This window comes from Canis lupus, chromosome 2, assembly GCF_048164855.1.
Source record: "Canis lupus baileyi chromosome 2, mCanLup2.hap1, whole genome shotgun sequence".
Taxonomy (NCBI): Eukaryota; Metazoa; Chordata; class Mammalia; order Carnivora; family Canidae; genus Canis; species Canis lupus.
In genome coordinates, this window is record NC_132839.1 from 38,021,028 (window position 1) to 38,044,077 (window position 23,050).

Genomic DNA, 23,050 nt, shown 5'->3' on the forward strand with positions numbered 1-23,050 from the left:
TCCTGGCCTTACCCCATATAGGTTGAAGTAATTCATGTGCACTGGATGAGTTTCTTAGGAAATGAAAGGGAAGCTGCTGATTCTGTGGTTGAACATGACCTTGATGACACCAGGGAGCTCTTCACAATTTGTTCTCATAGCAACCAACACCAGACATGCAATTTAATCTTCAGGGAAGCCTCCAAGTTATATCATGCCACTCTATCTTGAAGCCACGACCAATACACCAACTTAATACCCAAAAGATTGCCTATCTTCTATGTTGCAACATAGAAGGACTCAGGACCTTGTCCCTGAGTGAGAGTGACTCAATGTTGATAGGACACCATCTCAGTAGTCCCAGACCAAAGGTTTGCTGTAGCTTTCTTATGCCTCCTTCAGAATATTTGACACTCTGGGGACATGTAAACCATATCAGAGACCTCACTGCTTGCCTAAGGGCCCCCTTCCCCAGTTCACAGTGTTAATAGTAAATGTAAAACTGTCAGTTACTTTCCCAGCACAAAATTGATTTATTCAGGAATAGTAGATAATTTCAATTTGGATCACGAAGCTAAGATAAAGCTGTAGGCAAGTCTGGAGAACAAAGGAAAGACTACTGTAGAAGAAAGGAGATATTAGAAGGGGATTTTGTAAACAGAAAGGCTTTTGGGGTAAACTGGGAATTCAAAGTGTAGTGACTTTTCATTGATTAAGTTGTTTAAAGTTTTTAAGTGGCTGAGCTACAGCCCACCAGGAAAACAAAGCAAAACAAAAAAAAATGAGTGAACAAATAAAACAAATAAAAAACCTTCTTTCCTCTTGCTGGGGTAATAATGTATAATCTTCTTGTTGGGAATGCAAGATACCTCTCTTCTTGTTCCAATATTCTTGCTGAATATTATAATTGGGAAAAGAATATTATAATTGGGAAAAGACAATGTGTTAACTATTAATACTGATTCTAAATATGCCCTTCTCATGGGGCACCTGATAGCTCAGTGACTGAGTGTCTTCCTTCGGCTTAGGTCATGATCCTGGGGTCCTAGGATTGAGTCCCACATCAGGTTCCTCGCAGGGAGCCTGCTTCTCCCTTTGCCAATGTCTCTGCCTCTCTCTGTGTGTCTCTCATTAATAAATAAATAAAAATCTTTAGAAAAAACAAACACACAAAAACATTTAAAAAAATAACTATTGGGAGGCACTTTCAAGGAGATCCTTATTCCTCCTCACCTTAAGCCTGGAGGTTTCTCTAGCCATTAAGCATATAATTAATCTCCAAAAGGTGGTGAATGCACTCAATAAGCATGAAAACTTTGCCTCCCTCTACCAACTAAAATCAAGCTTCAACCCTATGAATTTAGTATATCTTAGGACTGGGTATACCTCAAAACTTATAAAAGTTGGTCACTTCAGGACCAACTATACTCTGTATTGGCAAGGCCTTACCTAGCACTATTAAGCAGACACTCTTCTTTAAAACTAAAAGATATCTTGATGAAGTCCCAATAGTTCATTTTTGCTTTTGTTTCTTTGGCCTTCGTGGATGTATCTTGCAAGAAGTTACTGTGGCCGAGTTCAAAAAGGGTGTTGCCTGTGTTCTTTTCTAGGATTTTGATGGAATCTTGTCTCACATTTAGATCTTTCATCCATTTTGAGTTTATCTTTGGTATGGTGAAAGAGAGTGGTCTAGTTTCATTCTTCTGCATGTGAATGTCCAATTTTCCCAGCACCATTTATTGAAGAGACTGTCTTTCTTCCAATGGATAGTCTTTCCTCCTTTATCGAATATTAGTTGACCATAAAGTTCAGGGTCCACTTCTGGGTTCTCTATTCTGTTCCATTGATCTATGTGTCTGTTTTTGTGCCAGTACCACACTGTCTTGATGACCACAGCTTTGTAGTATAAACTGAAATCTGGCATTGTGATGCCCCCAGCTATGGTTTTCTTTTTTAAAATTCCCCTGGCTATTCGGGGTCTTTTCTGATTCCACAAAAATCTTAAAATAATTTGTTCGACTTCTCTGAAGAAAGTCCATGGTATTTTGATAGGGATTGCATTAAACGTGTAAACTTCCCTGGGTAACATTGACATTTTCATAATATTAATTCTGCCAATCCATGAGCATGGAATATTTTTCCATCTCTTTGTGTCTTCCTCAATTTCTTTCAGAAGTGTTCTGTAGTTTTTAGGGTATAGATCCTTTACCTCTTTGGTTAGGTTTATTCCTAGGTATCTTATGCTTTTGGGTGCAATTGTAAATGGGATTGAGTCCTTAATTTCTCTTTCTTCAGTCTCACTGTTAGTGTATAGAAATGCCATTGATTTCTGGGCATTGATTTTGTATCCTGCCTCGCTACCAAATTGCTGTATGAGTTCTAGCAATCTTGGAGCAGAGGTTTTTGGGTTTTCTATGTAGAGTATCATGTCATTGGCGAAGAGGGAGAGTTTGACTTCTTTGCCAATTTGAATGTCTTTAATGTCTTTTTGTTGTCTGATTGTTGAGGCAAGGACTTCCAGTACTATGTTGAATAGCAGTGGTGAGAGTGGACATCCCTGTCTTGTTCCTGATCTTAGGGGAAAGGCTCCCAGTGCTTCCTATTGGTGGGAATGTGAACTGTTGCAACCACTCTGGAAAACTGTGTGGAGGTTCCTCAAAGAGTTACAAATAGACCTGCCCTATGACCCAGCAATTGCACTGTTGGGGATTTACCCCAAAGATACAGATGCAATGAAACACCGGGACAGCTATACCCCGATGTTTATAGCAGCAATGTCCACAATAGCCAAACTGTGGAAGGAGCCTCAGTGTCCATCGAAAGATGAATGGATAAAGAAGATGTGGTTTATGTATACAATGAAATATTACTCAGCCATTAGAAATGACAAATACCCACCATTTGCTTCAACGTGGATGGAACTGGAGGGTATTATGCTGAGTGAAGTAAGTCAATTGGAGAAGGACAAACATTATATGTTCTCATTCATTTGGGGAATATAAATAATAGTGAAAGGGAATATAAGGGAAGGGAGAAGAAATGTGTGGGAAATATCAGAAAGAGAGACAGAACATAAAGACTCCTAACTCTGGGAAACGAACTAGGGGTGGTGGAAGGGGAGGAAGGCGGGTGGTGGGGGTGAATGGGTGACGGGCACTGAGGGGGGCACTTGACGGGATGAGCACTGGGTGTTATTCTGTATGTTGGCAAATTTAACATCAATAAAATACAAATTTATTATAAAAAATGAAAGTTAAAGCAAAATAAAAAATAAATAAAAAATAAAACTAAAAGATATAGGGCAAGGGTGCTAAGATAGCAGTATAGTAGAAGGTCCCTAGTCATGCCTCTCCCTAAAACACAACCAGGTAACTATCAAAATATCCTGAATATGCAAGAAATTGACCTGAGGACTGATGGTACAAATTGGACAACTAGAGGGAGAGAAGAGGCCACATGGAGTAAAGTAGGAAGTGCTGAAACATGGTTTGGGGGAGTAACAGATTGTGGGTGCTGTGGAGGGAAGAAGCCTTGGTCATGGAGAAAGGTGAGAGAAAGTGGAGCATATAGGAGCACACACAGGATAACACTTTCCCAAATTTATTGCCTGGGAAAACAAGATGGGAATATTTTCATGAATTTTTGCAACCAGCAAGGCTCAAAGGCTGGAATTTTAGAGGTTGGCAGACTTGGCTGAGATAGAGCCCTGAAGGTGCTGTCCTACTCTTGGTGAGAAGGCAAGCAAACAACCCCAGAGCAGATGGTGCAATCTGAAAATATCTCAAGGAGCACAAGGATACAGAGTTTGCTTTTCTTGCATTCTGTGAGAGATAGTATTTCCAGACACATCTCCAGTGACAAAAGAGCCAGTGGGCCCCATTTCCCTCCCTTACCTCCCAGAATATGCATAGAGACACTTGCTAAGGGCAGCTAACCTGGACATTGGCTCTTTAACCTGCTCTGCTCCAAATCCCATGCCCCTGCACTGTGGCACAACTGTCCTTCTCAGTCACTACTACATCAGTCCCAGCATGGTAAGACTCTACCTAGAAGACCAGCACAGGCCCTGTACTGCAGCACATCCTTAAAGTTTTGAGTTTTAAAAGTCATAAGTCTTGGCTGGGATAAAACCTAAAGTGCACTGCACTGTTTCAGGCAGGTAAGCAATTCAGAGACAGACAACATGAAAACAATGATCTGAAAAATACCTGGGACACATGGAGGGAATTATTCACTCTTCTGGGGGTGGTTCCCTAACAGCAACACACATGAAGACCCCTCTACATGTATAAAGATGATGGATGTTGGGATCCCTGGGTGGCGCAGCGGTTTGGCGCCTGCCTTTGGCCCAGGGCACAATCCCGGAGACCCGGGATCGAATCCCACATCGGGCTCCTGGTGCATGGAGCCTGCTTCTCCCTCTGCCTGTGTCTCTGCCTCTCTCTCTCTGTGACTATCATAAAAAAAAAAAAAAGATGATGGATGTTGCCATTTCCCTCTCCTGAATCTCAGCATAAACCAATTTCAGTAAACAGCACAGTTCCAAGCACTGTCTGCCTATCCTGCTTACACCAACCCCACCCCCCACCTCTGCTGGTAGCTTTTCTTGTACAAGGGTGCCTAAGGACCAGAAAAATGGGCTTCTTCCCAGAAGACCAGTAGGAACTCCTGCATGCACCACATCTACCAACCATAGAGTTCTGCAAGACTTCAGTTCTAGTGGACATAGCATCAGATCTCATTTAACAAGTAGACCAGAGCACACCTAGTTAAAACTCACAACACTCTGGCCAAGATCCAAATACTACCTACTTCAGACAAGGAGAACCTCTTACAGATGACTAACCTGAGCGATATAGCAGTGAAAACAGAGTAATAGAGTGTACACAGCACACACCAGAGATACTCCCTGAGCTGTCAGGCCTTGGACATAATATGACCTCCTCTTCAAAAGGCCATTACTCTCAGAAGCAAGAAACATAACAGGCTTTTCTAACAGAAGACAGAGACCTAGACAAAATGCCAACATGGAGGAATTCATCCCCAAAGAAAGAATACAATGAGGTCATAGTCAGAAGCTTAGATGAAACATATATAAGTAATATGCCTGATGGAGAAACTATTTATTTATTTATTTATTTATTTCATTTTTTTATAAATTTATTTTTTATTGGTGCTCAATTTGCCAACATGTAGAATAACACCCAGTGCTCATACCATCAAGTGCCCCCTCAGTGCCCATCACCCATTCACCCCCACCCCCCCGCCCTCCTCCCCTTCCACCACCCCTAGTTTGTTTCCCAGAGTTAGGAGTCTCTTGTTCTGTCTCCCTTTCTGATATTTCCCACTCATTTTTCTCATTTCCCTTTATTCCCTTTCACTATTTTTTATATTCCCCAAATGAATGAAACCATATAATGTTTGTCCTTCTCTGACTGACTTATTTCACTCAGCATAATACCCTCCAGTTCCATCCATATGAAAGCAAATGGTGGGTATTTTATTTATTTTTTAAAGATTTTATTTATTTTTTTATTTGAGAGAGAGCACGGGGGTGGGGCAGAGAGGAGCAGAAACAGAGGGACAAGCAGACTCTATACTGAGTGCACAACCCAATGCAAGCCTCAGTCCCACAACCCTGAGATCATTACCTGAGCCAAATTTAAGAGTCAAATGACTGAGCCCCTCAGGTGTCCCACAATGGAGAGTTTAAAGCAACAATCATGTTCTCACTTCTTTCATGCTCATATGTGCATTGATAATGTCCAGTTTCTTGGACAATGTACTTTGGGCCTAATGAATCTCAGGGGAATTACCATATGTAATCATACTAGTCTTTTCATTGGGAAAAAATTAAAAATAAAAAAAGCCCTAGGACTAATTCTGGCTGGCATTGAATTGGTTGTTGAACTAGCCACTACTTGGGGAGGTTTCATATATCATAGAGTTGCTCTAAGGTGACTGGCACATCATAAGCACTAGCTAAAGGGAGACTGTGGAAGAGCAGGGGACCCTATTTCATCTGGTCCCAGGAATTCAGCTAGATAGCTACTAAATCATTCCAAACACATGTGAACTCAACTGGATATCTAGAAAAAGAATAGCTGCAATACTACACATAGAAACGTAAAAAAAAAGAAAAAAAAGAAACGTGACCACTTTCTGCAAAGTAGGAGGTACTGGGAAGTGAACCCAAGGTGATATATGGGAAAATAAACCATGGCGGGAGGGAGCCTCCATAAGTCAGGTACCAGAAAGTGATATAGCAGAAGACCATAAACCCAAAAATTCTAGAAGTCTTCTCTGGTGATGGATTCTGCTTGCAAGGTGGTCAGGTAGTGAAGTGAGGGCAGAATCCTATGTGGGACTCTGTGGTCTCAGGATCTTCAGGGTCACAGGAACACTGGGGGTGCCTGAGTGTGGCAGAGCTCAAAGGCATTGGAACAAGGAAACCTGATGTAATCAGCAAGCCCAAGAGTGGGCTCTCAGCTCCAGGTTGCCATAAACTGCAAACTGCAGCACAGTTGGCGTGACTGTTCTATGGGCTCAACAAATAGCAGAATCAGTGAAACTTCCCTTTCTTTCCCAGAAGGAGTGGTACAGGAGCACACTGTAGAAGTCTGCAGGGTTTGGAGACTTCAATCAGGGTCACGTGCCTAAGATAGAAACACTGAATCACAGGGTGTTAGAGCATGGACTGCAGAGACCAGGGAGACAGGAGTGATTGACTACTTTTCCCTGAGGGTGCACTGAGGAGTGGGGCCCCAAGCTTTTGGCTCTAGGACTGGAGTTTGGGAGGCCTCCATTTTCATTCTCATACTCTAAAGCTGCTCAGAAAGTCTTCAGGAAGGACGAGCCACATAGAGCAATCTGGAGCAGATTATATAGACTGGCCCCCTGGCAAGAATGGTGCAATTCTGACCTGAGGCAAAGACACTTAAGAATCAGTGCAACAGGCCACTCCCCCCAAATATCAGCAAGAACATCCAACTAAGACCAAATTTACTAATCATTGAGAACTGTAAAACCACAGTGAAAAGGGAATACAGCACATAGAATTCATGGTTTTGTTTTTCCCATGATTCTTTAGTCTTTCGATTTAATTTTTTTCTCATTCCTTTTTTAACAAATTTCTTATTTTATCAACTAATTTCTTAATCTTTTACAATTTTCATTAAAAGTACAATTTTTTTCTTTACAGTTTTGGGATATGGTTTCTTCTAACAGACCAAATACACCCAGAATCTAGTGAATGGCATTGTTCTCTTCATCTTCTGATCATATTCACTTTTTTCTTTTTTTTCTGTTTTTTTTTTGCAATCTTTTAAAATTTTCATCTTACAGTTACATTCTATCCATTCTTTATATTTGATTTTATCTTTCCATATATATTTTTTTCTTCCTGTATAGTTATGGGATGCAGTTTCTTCTAATAAACTGGTGAAAATACACTCAGGATGTACTGTATTGCACTGTTCTGTTCACCCACTTATTTATACTCCTTTTTCTTTTTTGTCTATTAATTTTTATTTTTACAGTTACACTCTGACATTTCATTGTATTTAATTTTTTGTACACATATAAGCTTTTCAAAGAGTCTCAGTTTGGGATCTTGTTTTCTAGCAAACTTACCAAAAAATACACTGGATTCAGTGTATTGCTCTCTTCTATTCACCTGTCTGATTATATTCTCTTAAGTTTTTTTTTTTTCATTTCAGGTCTCTTCTGATTGTTTAGTGTATATTTCTCTGGAGCCGTTGCATTTTAGTATTCTGTTCTCTCATTCATTTTCTGGACAGAATGACAAGATGGGAAAAACTCACCTCAAAAAAAGTGAACAAGAGGCAGTACTGACTGCCAGGGTCCTAATCAGTATGGACATAAATAAGATGCTGAAACTAGAGTTCAGAATAATGATTATTAAGACACTAACTGGGATTGAAAAAAGCATAGAATACATTAGAGAATTCCTTTCTGGAGAAATAAAAGAACTAAAATCTAATCAAGTCGAAATTAAAAAAAAAGGTGATTAATGAGAGGCTCTAACTGATATGACAAATGCGGCAGAAAAGAAAATTAGTGATCTAGAAGATGAAATATGGAGAATAAAGAAGCTGAGAAAAAGAGAGATAAACAACTACTGAATTAGGAGAGGAAAATGTGAGAGGTAAGTGATACCATAAAGTGAAACAGTGTTAGAATAATTGGGATCCCAGAAGAAGAGGAGAGAGAGGAGAGGCAGAAGATATACTGGAGCAAGTGATAGCAGAGAACTTCTCTAATCTGGGGAAACAAACAGGCATCCAAGTCCAGGATAAACAGACAACCCTTCTCAAAATCAATAAAAATAGGTTAACACCTTGGCCTGTTTAATAGTGAAACATGCAAATCTCAGTGACAAAGAGAAAATCCTGAAAGCAGCTCAGGACAAGAGGTTTGTAACATACAAGAGTAGAATCATTAGACTAGCAGAAAACCTATCCACAGACCTAGCAGGCCAAAAAGTACTGGCATGATATATTCAAATGGCTAAATGGGAAAAATAAGCATCTCAAAATACTTTATCCATCAAGGCTGGCATTCAGAATAGAAGGACAGATAAAATAGTTTCCAGGACAAACATAAACTGAAAGAATAATGTGATCACCAAACCAGCCCTACAAGAAATATTAAAAGGAATCCTTTGACTGAAGAGAGAGCCAAAAAGTAATATATGCCTGAAAGAAACAAAAAACAATATATAGAAACAATGACTTTGAGGTGATACAATGGCACTAAATTCATATGTTTCAGTACTTACTCTGAATGTAAATGGCATAAATGTCCCAATCAAAAGACACGGGATATCAGACTGGACAAAAAAGCAAGAACCATGGATATGCTGTCTGCAAGAGATTCATTTTAGACTGAAACACACCTCCAGATTTAAACTGATTGAGTGGAAAACCATTTATGATACCCTTGGACATCAAAAGAAAGTTGGGTGACAATCCTTATATCATAAAAAATTGGATTTTAAACCAAAAATCTCTTTTAATAAGAGATGAGGAAGGACACTATATCATAATTATAGAGTCTATCCAACAAGAGATATAATAATTATAAATATGTATACTTATAACATGGAAGCATCTAATTATATAAACCAACTAATAACAAGATTAAAGAAACACATAAATAATAATACAACAATAGTAGAAGACTTTAAAACCGCACTCACTGGGACGCCTGGGTGGCCCAGTGGGTGAGCATCTGCCTTGACTCAGGGCGTGATCCCTGGGTACTGAGATTAAGTCCCACATTGGGCTTCCTGCATGGAGCCTGCTTCTCCCTCTGCCTGTGTCTCTGCCTCTCTCTGTGTGTCTTTAATGAATAAATAAATAAAATCTTTAAAAAAACACTCAGTGCAATGGACAGGTCATCTAAGCAGAAGATCAAGAAGGAAACAAGGACTTTGAAGGACACACAGAACCAGATGGATTTCACACATATATTCAGAGCATTCTATCCAAAAGCAGAAGAATACACATTCTTCTTAAATGCACATGGAACTTTCTCCAGAAGAGATCACGTACTGGGTCACAAATCACATTTACATGCATACCAAAAGATTGGAATCATCCCCTGTATATTTTTGGTCCATGAATAAATGGGTCAACCAGGAAATTAAAGAAGAATTTTAAAAATTCATGGAAACAATTGAAAATGAAATCACAACTATGCAAAACCTTTGAGATGCAACAAAAGTGGTCATCAGAAGGAAGTATATAGCAATGCGAACCTTTCTCAGGAAATAAGAAAGTTCTCAAATACATGACCTAAAATTACACCTAAAGAAGCTGGAAACAGAACAGCAAATAATGCCTAAACTAAGAGGAGAAGAGGAATAATAAAGAGTAGAGCAGAAAACATTGAAATAGAAACCAAAGGAACAGCATAACAGATCATTGAAACTGAGCTAGTTCTTTAAAAGAATTAATAAGGGATCCCTGGGTGGCACAGCGGTTTGGCGCCTGCCTTTGGACCAGGGCGTGATCCTGGAGACCCGGGATCGAATCCCACATCGGGCTCCCGGTGCATGGAGCCTGCTTCTCCCTCTGCCTATGTCTCTGCCTCTCTCTCTCTCTATCATAAATAAATAAAAATTTTAAAAAAAAGAATTAATAAGATTCATAAACTCCTGGCCAGACTTAGCAAAAAGAAAAAAATAAATGACTCAAAAAATAAAATCATAAATGAAAGAAGAGAGATCACAACCAACACTGAATAAATACAAATAATTATAAGAACATATTGTGAACAACTATATGCCAACAAATTAGGCAATATGGAAGAACAGATACATTCCTAGAGATGTGTAAACTGCCAAAACTGAAACAAGAAGAAACAGAAAACCTGAACAAACCGGAAATTGAGTAGTGACAAAAAAAAAATCTCCTAAGAAACAAGAGTCCAGGGCTGGATGACTTCACAAGGTCAATTCTACAAAACATTTAAAGAAGTAATACCTATCCTTCTGAAGCTGCTTCAAAAAATAGAAGTAAAGGAACTTCCAAACTCTATTATGCCAGCATTACCTTGATCCTTAAACCAGACAAACACCCCACCAAAAAGGAGAATTATAGGCCAATATCCCTGATGAATATGGATGCCAAAACTCTCATCAAGATAGTATCAAACAGGATCTAACAGAACATGAAAATGATTATTCACCAAGACCAAGTGGGATTAATTCCTGGCCTGCAAGAGAGGTCCAACATTTTCAAATCAATGTGATACAGTACTTTAATAAAAAGAAAGGGCAAGAATCAAATGGTCCTCTAACAGATGCAGAGAAAGCACTTGACAAAGTACAGCAATCTTTGTTGATTCAAACTATTCAAAGGATAGTGATAGAGGAAACATACATCAATTTCATAAAAGCCATATAAAAAAACCCAAAGCAAGTACCTATTCTTTTGGAGAAAAAATAGGTAGCTTTTCTCCTAAGATCAGGAACATGACAGGGATGTCCACTCTCACCACTGCTGTTCAACATAATACTAGAAGTTCTAGTCTCAGCAATCAGACAACAAAAGGAAATAAAAGGCATTCAAATTGGCAGAGACATGAGACTGTATATAGAGAACCCAGAAGACTCCATCCCAAGATTGCTAGAACTCATACAATAATTCATCAATATGGCAGGATACAAAATCAATGCACAGAAATCAGTGGCATTTCTAGATACTAACAATGAGACTAAAGAAAGAAAAATTAAGGAATCAATCCCATTTACAACTGCACCCAAAATCATAAGATAGCTAGGAAAACTTAACCAAAGAAGTCAAAGATCTATACCCTAAAAACTATAGAACACTTCTGGAAGAAATTGAGGAAGACACAAAGAGATGGTAAAACATTGCATGCTCATGGATTAGAAGAACAAATATTATTAAAATATCTATGCTACCTAGAGAAATCTGTACATTCAATGCAATCCCTATCAAAATACCATCAACTTATTTCATAGATTTGGAACCAATAATCCTCAATTTTTTATGGAACCAGAAAAGGCCTCAACTACCCAAAGGAATGTTGAAAAAGAAAACCAGAGCTGAAGTTCCAAACTTCAAGTTGTATTAAAAACTGTAATCATCAAGACATATGTCCCTGGCATGAAAAGAAACACCTAGATCAATGGAACAGAATAGAGAACACAGAAATAAACCATCAATTCTATGGTCAACTAATTTTCAACAAAGCAGGACAGAATATCCAATTGAAAAAAGGCCATCTCTTCAAAAATGGTGTTGTTGGACAGTCACATGCAGAAGAAAGAAACAGGAACATTTCTTTACACCATAAAAAACAGAATCAAAATGGATGAAAGACCTATATGTGATACAGGATTCCATCAAAATCCTAGAGAAGACCACAGGAAACAACCTTTATTTTTTCTTTTTTTTTAAATAATAAATTTACTTTGTATTGGTGTTCAATTTGCCAACATACAGAACAACACCCAGTGCTCATCCCGTCAAGTGCCCCACTCAGTGTCCGTCACCCATTCACCCCCACCCCCTGCCTTCCTCCCCTTCAACCACCCCTAGTTCCTTTCCCAGAGATAGGAGTCTTCATGTTCCGTCTCCCTTTCTGATATTTCCTACCCATTTCTTCTTTCTTCCCTTCTATTCCCTTTCACTATTATTTATATTCCCAAATGAACAAGACCATATAAAGTTTCTCCTTCTCCAATTGAATTATTTCACTCAGCATAATACCCTCCAGTTCCATCCACGTTGAAGCAAATGGTGGGTATTTGTCATTTCTAATGGCTGAGTGATATTCCATTGTATACATAAACCACATCTTCTTTATCCATTCATCTTTTGATGGAGACTGAGAATCCTTCCACAGTTTGGCTATTGTGGAAATTGCTGCTATAAACATCGGGGTGCAGGTGTCCTGCATTTCATTGCATCTGTATCTTTAGGGTAAATCCCCAACAGTGCAATTGCTGGGTCATAGGGCAGGTCTATTTTTAACTCTTTGAGGAACCTCCACACAGTTTTCCAGAGTGGCTGCACCAGTACACATTCCCACCAACAGTGTAAGAGGGTTCCCTTTTTTCTGCATCCTCTCCAACATTTGTTGTTTCCTGCCTTGTTAATTTTCCCCATTCTCAGTGGTGTGACGTGGTATCTCATTGTGGTTTTGATTTGTATTTCACTGATGGCAAGTGATGCAGAGCATTTTCTCATGTGTGTGTTGGCCATGTCTATGTCTTCCTCTGTGAGATTTCTCTTCATATCTTTTGCCCATTTCATGATTGCATTGTTTGTTTCTTTGCTGTTGAGTTTAATAAGTTCTTTATAAATCTTGGAAACTAACCCGTTATCTGATATGTCATTTGCAAATATGTTCTCCCATTTGTAGGTTGTCTTTTAGTTTTGTTGACTGTATCCTTTGCTGTGCAATAGCTTCTTATCTTGATGAAGTCCCAATAGTTCATTTTTGCTTTTGTTTCTTTTGCCTTCGTGGATGTATCTTGCAAGAAGTTACTGTGGCCGAGTTCAAAAAGGGTGTTGCCTGTGTTCTTCTCTAGGATTTTGATGGAATCTTGTCTCACATTTAGATCTTTCATCGATTTTGAGTTTATCTTTGTGTATGGTGAAAGAGAGTGGTCTAGTGTCATTCTTCTGCATGTGGATGTCCAATTTTCCCAGCACCATTTATTGAAGAGACTGTCTTTCTTCCAATGGATAGTCTTTCCTCTTTTATCGAATATTAGTTGACCATGAAGTTGTGAGTCCACTTCTGGGATCTGTATTCTGTTCCATTGGTCTATGTGTCTGTTTTTGTTCCAGTACCACACTGTCTTGATGACCACAGCTTTGTAGTACAATCTGAAATCTGGCATTGTGATGCCCCCAGATATGGTTTTCTTTTTAAAATTCCCCTGGCTACTCGGGGTCTTTTCTGATTCCACACAAATCTTAAAATAATTTGTTCTACCTCTCTGAAGAAAGTCCATGGTATTTTTATAGGGATTGCATTAAAAGTGTAAACTTCCCTGGGTAACATTGACATTTTCACAATATTAATTCTGCCAATCCATGAGCATGGAATATTTTTCCATCTCTTTGTGTCTTCCTCAATTTCTTTCAGAAGTGTTCTATTGTTTTTAGGGTATAGATCCTTTACCTCTTTGGTTAGGTTTATTCCTAGGTATCTTATATTTTGGGTGCAATTGTAAATGGGATTGACTCCTTAATTTCTCTTTCTTCAGACTCATTGTTAGTGTATAGAAATGCCACTGATTTCTGGGCATTGATTTTGTATCCTGCCACGCTACCAAATTGCTGTATGAGTTCTAGCAAACGTGGGGTGGAGGCTTTTGGGTTTTCTATGTAGATTATCATGTCATCAGCGGAGAGGGAGAGTTTGACTTCTTCTTTGCCAATTTGAATGCCTTTAATGTCTTTTTGTTGTCTGATTGCTGAGGCTAGGGCTTCCAGTACTATGTTGAATAGCGTGGTGAGAGTGGACATCCCTGTCTTGTTCCTGACCTTAGGGGAAAGGCTCCCAGTGTTTCCCCATTGAGAATGATATTTACTGTGGGTTTTTGTAGATGGCTTTTAAGATGTTGAGGAATGTTCCCTCTATCCCTACACTCTGAAGAGTTTTCATCAGGAATGGATGCTGTATTTTGTCAAATGCTTTCTCTGCGTCTATTGAGAGGATCATATGGTTCTTGGTGTTTCTCTTGCTGATATTATGAATCACATTGATTATTTTATGAGTGTTGGACCAGCCTTGTGTCCCGGGAATAAATCCTACTCTTAATGTACTGTTGGATCCTATTGGCTAGTATCTTGTTCAGAATTTTTGCATCCATGATCGTCAGCGTTATTGGTCTATAATTCTTTTTGGTGGGGTCTTTGTCTGGTTTGGAATTAAGGTGATGCTGGCCTCATTGAACGAGTTTGGAAGTACTCCATCTCTTTCTATCTTTCCAAACAGCTTTAGTAGAATAGGTATGATTTCTTCTTTAAACGTTTGATAGAATTCCCCTGGGAAGCCATCTGGCCCTGGACTTTTGTGTCTTGGGAGGTTTTTGATGACTGCTTCAATTTCCTCCCTGGTTATTGGCCTGTTCAGGTTTTCAATCTTCCTGATGCAGTTTTGGTAATTTGTAGCATTCCAGGAATGCGTCCATTTCTTCTAGATTGCCTAATTTATTGGCGTATATCTGTTCATAATATGTTTTTAAAATCGTTTGTATTTCCTTGGTGTTGGTAGTGATCTCTCCTTTCGCATTCATGATTTTATTAATTTGAGTCTTCTCTCTTTTCTTTTTAATAAGGCTAGCTAATGGTTTCTCTATCTTATTCATTCTTTCAAAGAACCAACTCCTGGTTTTGTTGATCTGTTCCACAGTTATTCTGGTCTCGATTTCGTTGAGTTCTGCTCGAATATTTATTAATTCTCTTCTTCTTCTGGGTGGAGGATCTATTTGCTGTTTTTTGGCTAGCTCCTTTAGATGTAAGGTTAGCTTTTGTATTTGAGTTCTTTCCAGTTTGTGAATGGATGCTTGTATTGCGATGTATTTCCCCCTTAGGACTGCTTTTGCTGCATCCCAAAGATTTTGAACAGTTGTATCTTCATTCTCATTAGTTTCCATGAATCTTTTTAATTCTTCCTTAATTTCCTGGTTGACCCTTTCATCTTTTAGCAGATTGGTCCTTAACCTCCAAGTGTTTGAGGTCCTTCCAAACTTCTTGCTGTGATTTAGTTCTAATTTCAAGGCATTATGGTCTGAGAATACGCAGGGGACAATCCCAATCTTTTGGTATCAGTTCTGACCCGATTTGTGACACAGTATATGGTGTATTGTGGAGAAAGTTCCATGTGTACTTGAGAAGAATGTGTATTCATTTGAGTTTGGATATAAAGTTCTGTAGATATTTGTGAAATCCATCTGGTCTAGTGTATCATTTAAAGCTCTTGTTTCTTTGGAGATGTTGTGTTTAAAATATCTATCGAGTGTAGAAAGTGCTAGATTGAAGTCACCAAGTATAAGTGTATTATTATCAAAGTATGTCTTAATTTTGGTTATTAATTGATTGATAGATTTGCTGCTCCCACTATAGGGCATATATATTGATGATTGTTAAGTCCTCTTGTTGGATAGATCCTTTAAGTATGATATAGTGTCCCTCTTCATCTCTCACTACAGTCTTCGGGGTAAATTTTAGTTTATCTGATATGAGGATGGCTACCCCTGCTTTCTTTTGAGGACCATTTGAATGATAAATGCTTCTTCCAACTTTTATTTTCAGGCTGTAGGTGTCCTTCTGTCTAAAATGAGTCTCTTGTAGACAGCAAATAGATGGGCTCTGCTTTTTTATCCAGTCTGACACCCTGCGCCTTTTTATGGGGTCATTAAGCTCATTCACGTTCAGAGTTACTATTGACAGATAAGAGTTTAGTGTCGTCATGATATCTATTCAGTCCTTGTTTTTGTGGATTGTTCCACTGAACTTCTTAAAGAGGAATTTTAAGAGTCCCCCTTAAAATTTCTTGCAGAGCTGGTTTGGAGGTCACATATTCTTTCAGTTCCTGCCTGTCTGGGAAGCTCTTTATCTCTCCTTCCATTTTGAATGAGAGCCTTGCTGGATAAAGTATTTTTGGTTGCATGTTCTTCTCATTTAGGACCCTGAATATATCCTGCCAGCCCTTTCTGGCCTGCCAGGTCTCTGTGGAGAGGTCTGCTATCACTCTAATATTTCTCCCCATAAAAGTCAGGGATTTCTTGTCTCTTGCTGCTTTAAGGATCTTCTCTTTATCTTTGGAATTAGCAAGCTTCACTATTAGATGTCGAGGTGTTGAATGGTTTTTATTGATTTTTGGCGGGGATCTCTCTATTTCCTGGATCTGAATGCCTGTTTCCCTTCCCAGATTAGGAAAGTTTTCAGCTATGATTTGTTCAAATACATATTCTGGCCCTCTGTCCCTTTCGGCGCCCTCGGGAACCCCAATTAAACGTAGGTTTTTCTTCCTCAGGCTGTCGTTTATTTCCCTTAATCTATCCTCATGGTCTTTTAATTGTTTGTCTCTTTTTTCCTCAGTTTCCCTCTTTGCCATCAACTTGTCTTCTATGTCACTCACTCGTTCTTCCACCTCGTTAACCCTCGTCGTTAGGACTTCTAGTTTGGATTGCATCTCATTCAATTGATTTTTAATTTCTGCCTGATTGGATCTAAATTCTGCAGTTATGAAGTCTCTTGAGTCCTTTATACTTTTTTCTAGAGCCACCAGTAGCTGTATAATAGTGCTTCTGAATTGGCTTTGTGACATTGAATTGTAATCCAGATTTTGTATCTCTGTGGGAGAGAGGACTGTTTCTGATTCTTTCTTTTGAGATGAGTTTTTCCTTCTAGTTATTTTGCTCAGTGCAGAGTGGCCAAAAACAAGTTGCATTGGGAAAAGGAGAAAAAGAGAGAGAAAGATGGAAAAAAAGAGAAAAAGAAAAAAGAGAAAAGGAAGAAAAAAATAGAGAAAAAGAGAAGAAAAGAGAAAGAAAAAGAAAGAAAGGGAAAAAAAGGGGTGGTGGAATCAAACAGAAATCAAAAAGAAAAAAAAAAAAAGAAAAAAACCACGGGGGAGTATTTCTGTTCCTGTATACTTTAAGTCCCTTGACTTCCCCTGGAACTTGTTTCTCTAGCTGGTCTCCTGGGGGAGGGGCCTGTTGTGCTGATTATCAGGTGTTAGCACTTGGGGGAGCTGCTCTGCCTCCTGCCTGGTGCAGGGCTCAGTGGGGGTTGTTTACCCCGTGAGGCCCCACGAAGAACAACCACAGTGCCGGGGCCAGCTCTGGAGCCCTGGCTTCAGCCCCTGCAGTAACTCCGGAGCTCTCCATCTGCAGGGCCTGGAGGCTCCGGGGCGGGGCCGCTGATCTGCTCAGCTCCGGGCAGGAGCGTCCTTGCTGTCCTGGGCCCTCCCGGTCTCTGCCTGTCTCTGGGGGAGGCCGGATCCTGGGCTGTGTCCCCGGTGTCCTCTGCTCCCGGGCCTGCACTGTTTGATTCGTGCTCCCAGCGCACAGCCCCCTCTGCGGAGCCACCGCCCGAGCCCCTCCGAGCTGCTCCGGGTCCAGCCGTGCCCTGCAGTCTTTTAGGGAGCTCGGCGGCGGGGATGGCGCACTCTCCTGGGTGCGCAGGTGTCTGTTAGTGTCCCAGGGAGCCCGAGGGCATCCCCGCCCTCCTGGGTCCTGCTCTAACTCCCTGCGGGCGCCTTTCTGCCCGGGAACATTGGTGAAGCTCCTGCTTCTCCAGGACGGGGCTCTCCTATCCTGGGGACACTCGTCCCGGACTTAGCCCGGCTCCTCACGGGGCCCCTCCCCCCTTGGAGGCCTTTTGTTTCTTTATTTCTTTTTCCCGTCTTCCTACCTTGATATAAGCAGGAACTCTTCTCCCTGCAGCATTCCAGCTGGTCTCTCTTTAAATCTCAGGCCAAATTCATAGATTTTCAGGGTGATTTGAAGTTTATCTAAGTAATTTGGTGGGGACAGGTGATTTGGGGACCCTACACTTCCGCCATCTTGCCCCTCCCTCGAGACTCATTTTAGACATAAGGACACCTCCAGCTTGAAAATGAAAGATTGGAGAACCATTTATCATTCAAATGGTGTTCAAAAGAAAGCAGGGGTGGCTATCTTCATATCAGATAAATTAAAGTTTATCCCAAAAACTGTAGTAAGAGATGAAGAGGGACACTATATCATACTTAAAGGATCTATCCAACAAGAAGACCTAAAAATCATTAATATTTATGCCTCCATGTGGGAGTTGCCAAGTATATCAATCAATTAATAGCCAAATGTAAGATATACTTAGATAATAATACACTTATCCTGGGAGACTTCAACACGGCACTTTCTGTAAATTACAGATCTTCTAAGCACAACAAACATCTCTAAAGAAACAAGAGCTTTAAATGATACAATGGACCAGATAGACTTCACAGATATTTACAGAACTTTACATCCAAATGCAACTAAATACACATTCTTCTCAGGTGCACATGGACTTTCTCCAGAATAGACCACATACTGGGTCAAAAATCAGGTCTCAAACAATACCAAAAGATTCAGACTGTTTCCTGCATACTATCAGACCAGAATGCTTTGAAACTAGAACTCAATCACACAAAGAAATTCAAAAGAAATTCAAACACTTGGAGGTTAAAGACCATCCTGCTAAAAGATGCAAGTTTCAACCAGGAAATTAGAGAAGAATTAAAAAGATTCATGGAAACTAGTGAGAATGAAGATACAACCATTCAAAATCCTGGGATACAGCAAACGCAGTACTGAGAGGAATTACATTGCAATACAAACATCCCTCAAAAAACTGGAAAAAAACTCAAATAGACAAGCTAATCTTGCACCAAAAGGAACTGGAGAAAGAACAGCAAATAAAACCTACACCAAGCAGAAGAAGAGAGTTAATAAGCATTTGAGCACAACTCAATGAAATAGAGACCAGATGAACAGTGGAACTGATCAACAAAACCAGGAGTTGGTTCTTTAAAAGAATTAATAAGATAGATAAACCATTAGCCAGCCTTTTTAAAAACCAAAGAGAAAAGGCTCAAATTCATAAAATCGTGAATGATAAAGGAGAGACCACCACCAATATCAAGGAAATACAAACGATTTTAAAAACATTATGAGCAGCTATGCACCAATAAATTAGGCAATCTAGAAGAAATGGACGCATTTCTGGAAAACCACAAACTACCAAAACTGGAACAGGGTGAAAAAGAAAATCTTAACAGGACAATAACCAGGGAGGATATTGATGCAGATATCAATAACCTCCCAAGACACAAAAGTCCAGGGCCAGTTGGCTTCCCAGTGAAATTCTATCAAATATTTAAAAAAGAATCAATAACTATTCTATTAAAGCTGTTCTGAAAGAGAAAGGGATGGAATACATCCAAACTCGTTCTATGAGGCCAGCATCACCTTAATTCCAAAGCCAGACAAAGAGCCCATAAAAAATGAGAATTATAGACCAATATCCCTGATGAACACAGATGCAAAAATTCTCAATAAGCTACTAGCCAAGGATCCAACAATACATTAAGATTATTCACCATGACCAAGTGGGATTTATCCCCGGGATGCAAGGCTGGTTCAACACTCAAAAGCAATCAATGTGAAAGTTCCTATCAACAAGAGAAAAAACAAGAACCATAGGATCTTCTCAATAGAAGCAGAGACAGCATTTGACAAAATACATCGATTCCTGATCAAAATTCTTCAGAGTGGATAGAGGGAAATATTCTCAGCATCTTTTTTTTTAATTTTTTTATCTTTTATTTTTTTAATAATAAATTTATTTTTTATTGGTGTTCAATTTGCCAATATACAGAACAACACCCAGTGCTCATCTCGTCAAGTACCCCTCTCAGTGCCTGTCACCCACTCACCCCCACCCCCGCCCTCCTCCCCTTCCACCACCCGTAGTTTGTTTCCCAGAGTTAGGAGTCTTTATGTTCTGTCTCCATTTCTGACATTTCCCACCCTTTTCCTCTCCCTTCCCTTCTATTCCCTTTCACTATAATTTATATTCCCCAAATGAATGAGAACATATAATGTTTGTCCTTCTCCGATTGACTCATTTCACTCAGCATAATACCCTTCAGTTCTATCCATGTTGAAGCGTGGCTGAGTAATTTCTAATGGCTGAGTAATATTCCATTGTATACATAAACCACATCTTCTTTATCCATTCATCTTTCGATGGACACCGAGGCACCTTCCACAGTTTGGGTATTGTGGACGTTGCTGCTAGAAACATCTGGGTGCAGGTGTTTCATTGCATCTGTATCTTTGGGGTAAAGCCCCAACAGTGCAATTGCTGGGTCATAGGGCCGGTCTATTTTTAACTCTTTGAGGAACCCCCACACAGTTTTCCAGAGTGGTTGCACCAGTTCACATTCTCACCAACAGTGCAAGAGGGTTCACTTTTCTCCACATCCTCTCCAACATTTGTGGTTTCTGGCCTTGTTAATTTTCCCCATTCTCATTGTGAGGTGCTATCTCATTGTGGTTTTAATTTGTATTTTCCTGATGGCAAGTGATGCAGAGCATTTTCTCATGTGCTTGTTGGCCATGTCTATTTCTTCCTCTGTGAGATTTCTGTTCATGTCTTTTGTCCATTTCATGATTGGATTGTTTGTTTCTTTGCTGTTGAGTTTAATAAGTTCTTTATAGATATTGGAAACTAGCTCTGATACGTCATTTGCAAATATGTTCTCTCATTCTGTAGGTTGTCTTTTAGTTTTGTTGACTGTATCCTTCGCTGTGCAAAAGTTTCTTATCTTGATGAAGTCCCAATAGTTCATTTTTGCTTTTGTTTCTTTTGCCTTCGTGGGTGTATCTTGCAAGAAGTTACTGTGGCCGAGTTCAAAAAGGGTGTTGCCTGTGTTCTTCTCTAGGATTTTGATGGAATCTTGTCTCACATTTAGATCTTTCATACATTTTGAGTTCATCTACAAAAATCCCACGGCAAATATCATTCTCAATGGGAAACAGTGGTAGCCTTTCCTTTAAGATCAGGAACACGACAGTAATGTCCACTCTCACCACTGCTATTCAACATAGTACTAGAAGTCCTAGCCTCAGCAATCAGGCAAAAAAAGAGATAAAAGTCATTTGAATTGGCAAAGAACAAGTCAAACTCTCCCTCTTCAAAGATGACATGACACTGCACATAGAAAAGCCAAAAGACTCCACCCCAAGATTGCTAGAACTCATACAGCAATTTGGCAGTGTGGCAGGATACAAAATCAATGCCCAGAAATCAATGGCATTTCTATACACTAACAGTAAGACTGAAGAAAGAGAAATTAAGGAATCAATCTCATTTACAATTGCACCCAAAAGCATAAGATACCTAGGAATAAACCTAACCAAAGACGTAAAGGATCTATACCCTAAAAACTACAGAACACATCTGAAAGAAATTAGGGAAGACACAAAGCAATGGGAAAATATTCCATTCTTATTGATTTGAAGAATTAATATTGTGAAGATGTCCTTGTTACCAGGGCAATTTACACATTTAATTCAATCCCTATCAAAATATCATGGACTTCCTTCAGATAATTGGAACAAAGCATCTTAAGATTTGTGTGGAATCAGAAAAGACCCCGAATAGCCAGGGGAATATTGAAAAAGAAAACCAGAGCCTGGGGCATCACAATGCCAGATTTCATGTTGTACTACAAAGCTGTGATCATCAAGACGGTGTGGAACTGGCACAAAAAAAAGACACATAGATCAATGGAACAGAATAGAGACCCCAGAAATGGGCCCTAAACTCTATGGTCAATTAATATTCAACAAAGCAGAAAAGACTATCCACTAGAAAAAGGACGGTCTCTTCAATAAATGGTGCTGGGAAATTTGGACAGCCAAGTGCAGAAAAATGAAACTAGACTATTCTCTTACACCATACACAAAGATAAACTCAAAATGGATTAAAGATGTAACTGTGAGATAAGAATCCATCAAAATCCTAGAGGAGAACACAGGCAACACCCTGTTTGAACTTGGCCACAGCAACTTCTTGGAAGATACCTCTATGAAGGCAAGGGAAACAAAAGCAAAAATGAACTATTGGGACTTCATCAAGTTAAATAGGTTCTGCACAGCAAAAGAAACAGTCAACAAAACTAAAAGACAACCTACAGAATGGGAGAAGATATTTGCAAATGACATATCAGATAAAGGGCTAGTATCCATGGTATCTAAAGAGCTTATTAAACTCATCAACAAAGAAACAAACAATCCAATCATGAAATGGGCAAAAGAAATTTCACCAAAGAAGACATACACATGGCCAACAAGCACCTGCGAAAATGCTCCTCATCACTTGTCATCATGGGAATACTAATAGAAACCACAATGAGATACCACTGCACACCAGTGAGAATGGTGAAAAGTAACAAGACAGGAAACAACAAATGTTGGAGAGGATGTGGATAAAGGGGAACCCTCTCGCACTGTTAGTGGGAATGTGAACTGGTACAGACACTCTGGAAAACTTTGTTGGAGGTTCCTCAAAGAGTTAAAAATAGAACTTCCCTATGACCCACCAATTGCACTGTTCAGGATTTACCCCAAAGATACAGATGCACTGAAACGTCAGGACACTTGCACCCCGATGTTTATAGCAGTAATGTCCACAATAGCCAAACTGTGGAAGGAGCCTCGGTGCTCACTGAAAGATGAATGGATAAAGAAGATGTGGTCTATGTATACAATGGAATATTACTCAGCCATTAGAAATGACAAATACCCACCATTTGCTTCGACGTGGATTGACCTGGAGGGTATTTATGCTGAGTGAAATAAGTCAATCAGAGAAGGACAAACATTATTTAGTTTCATTTATTTGGGGAATATAAAAATATAGTTGAAAGAAATAAAGTGAAAGGAAAGTAAATGAGTGGGATATATCAGTTAGGGTGACAAAACATGAGAAACACCTAACTCTGGGAAATGAACAAGGGGTAG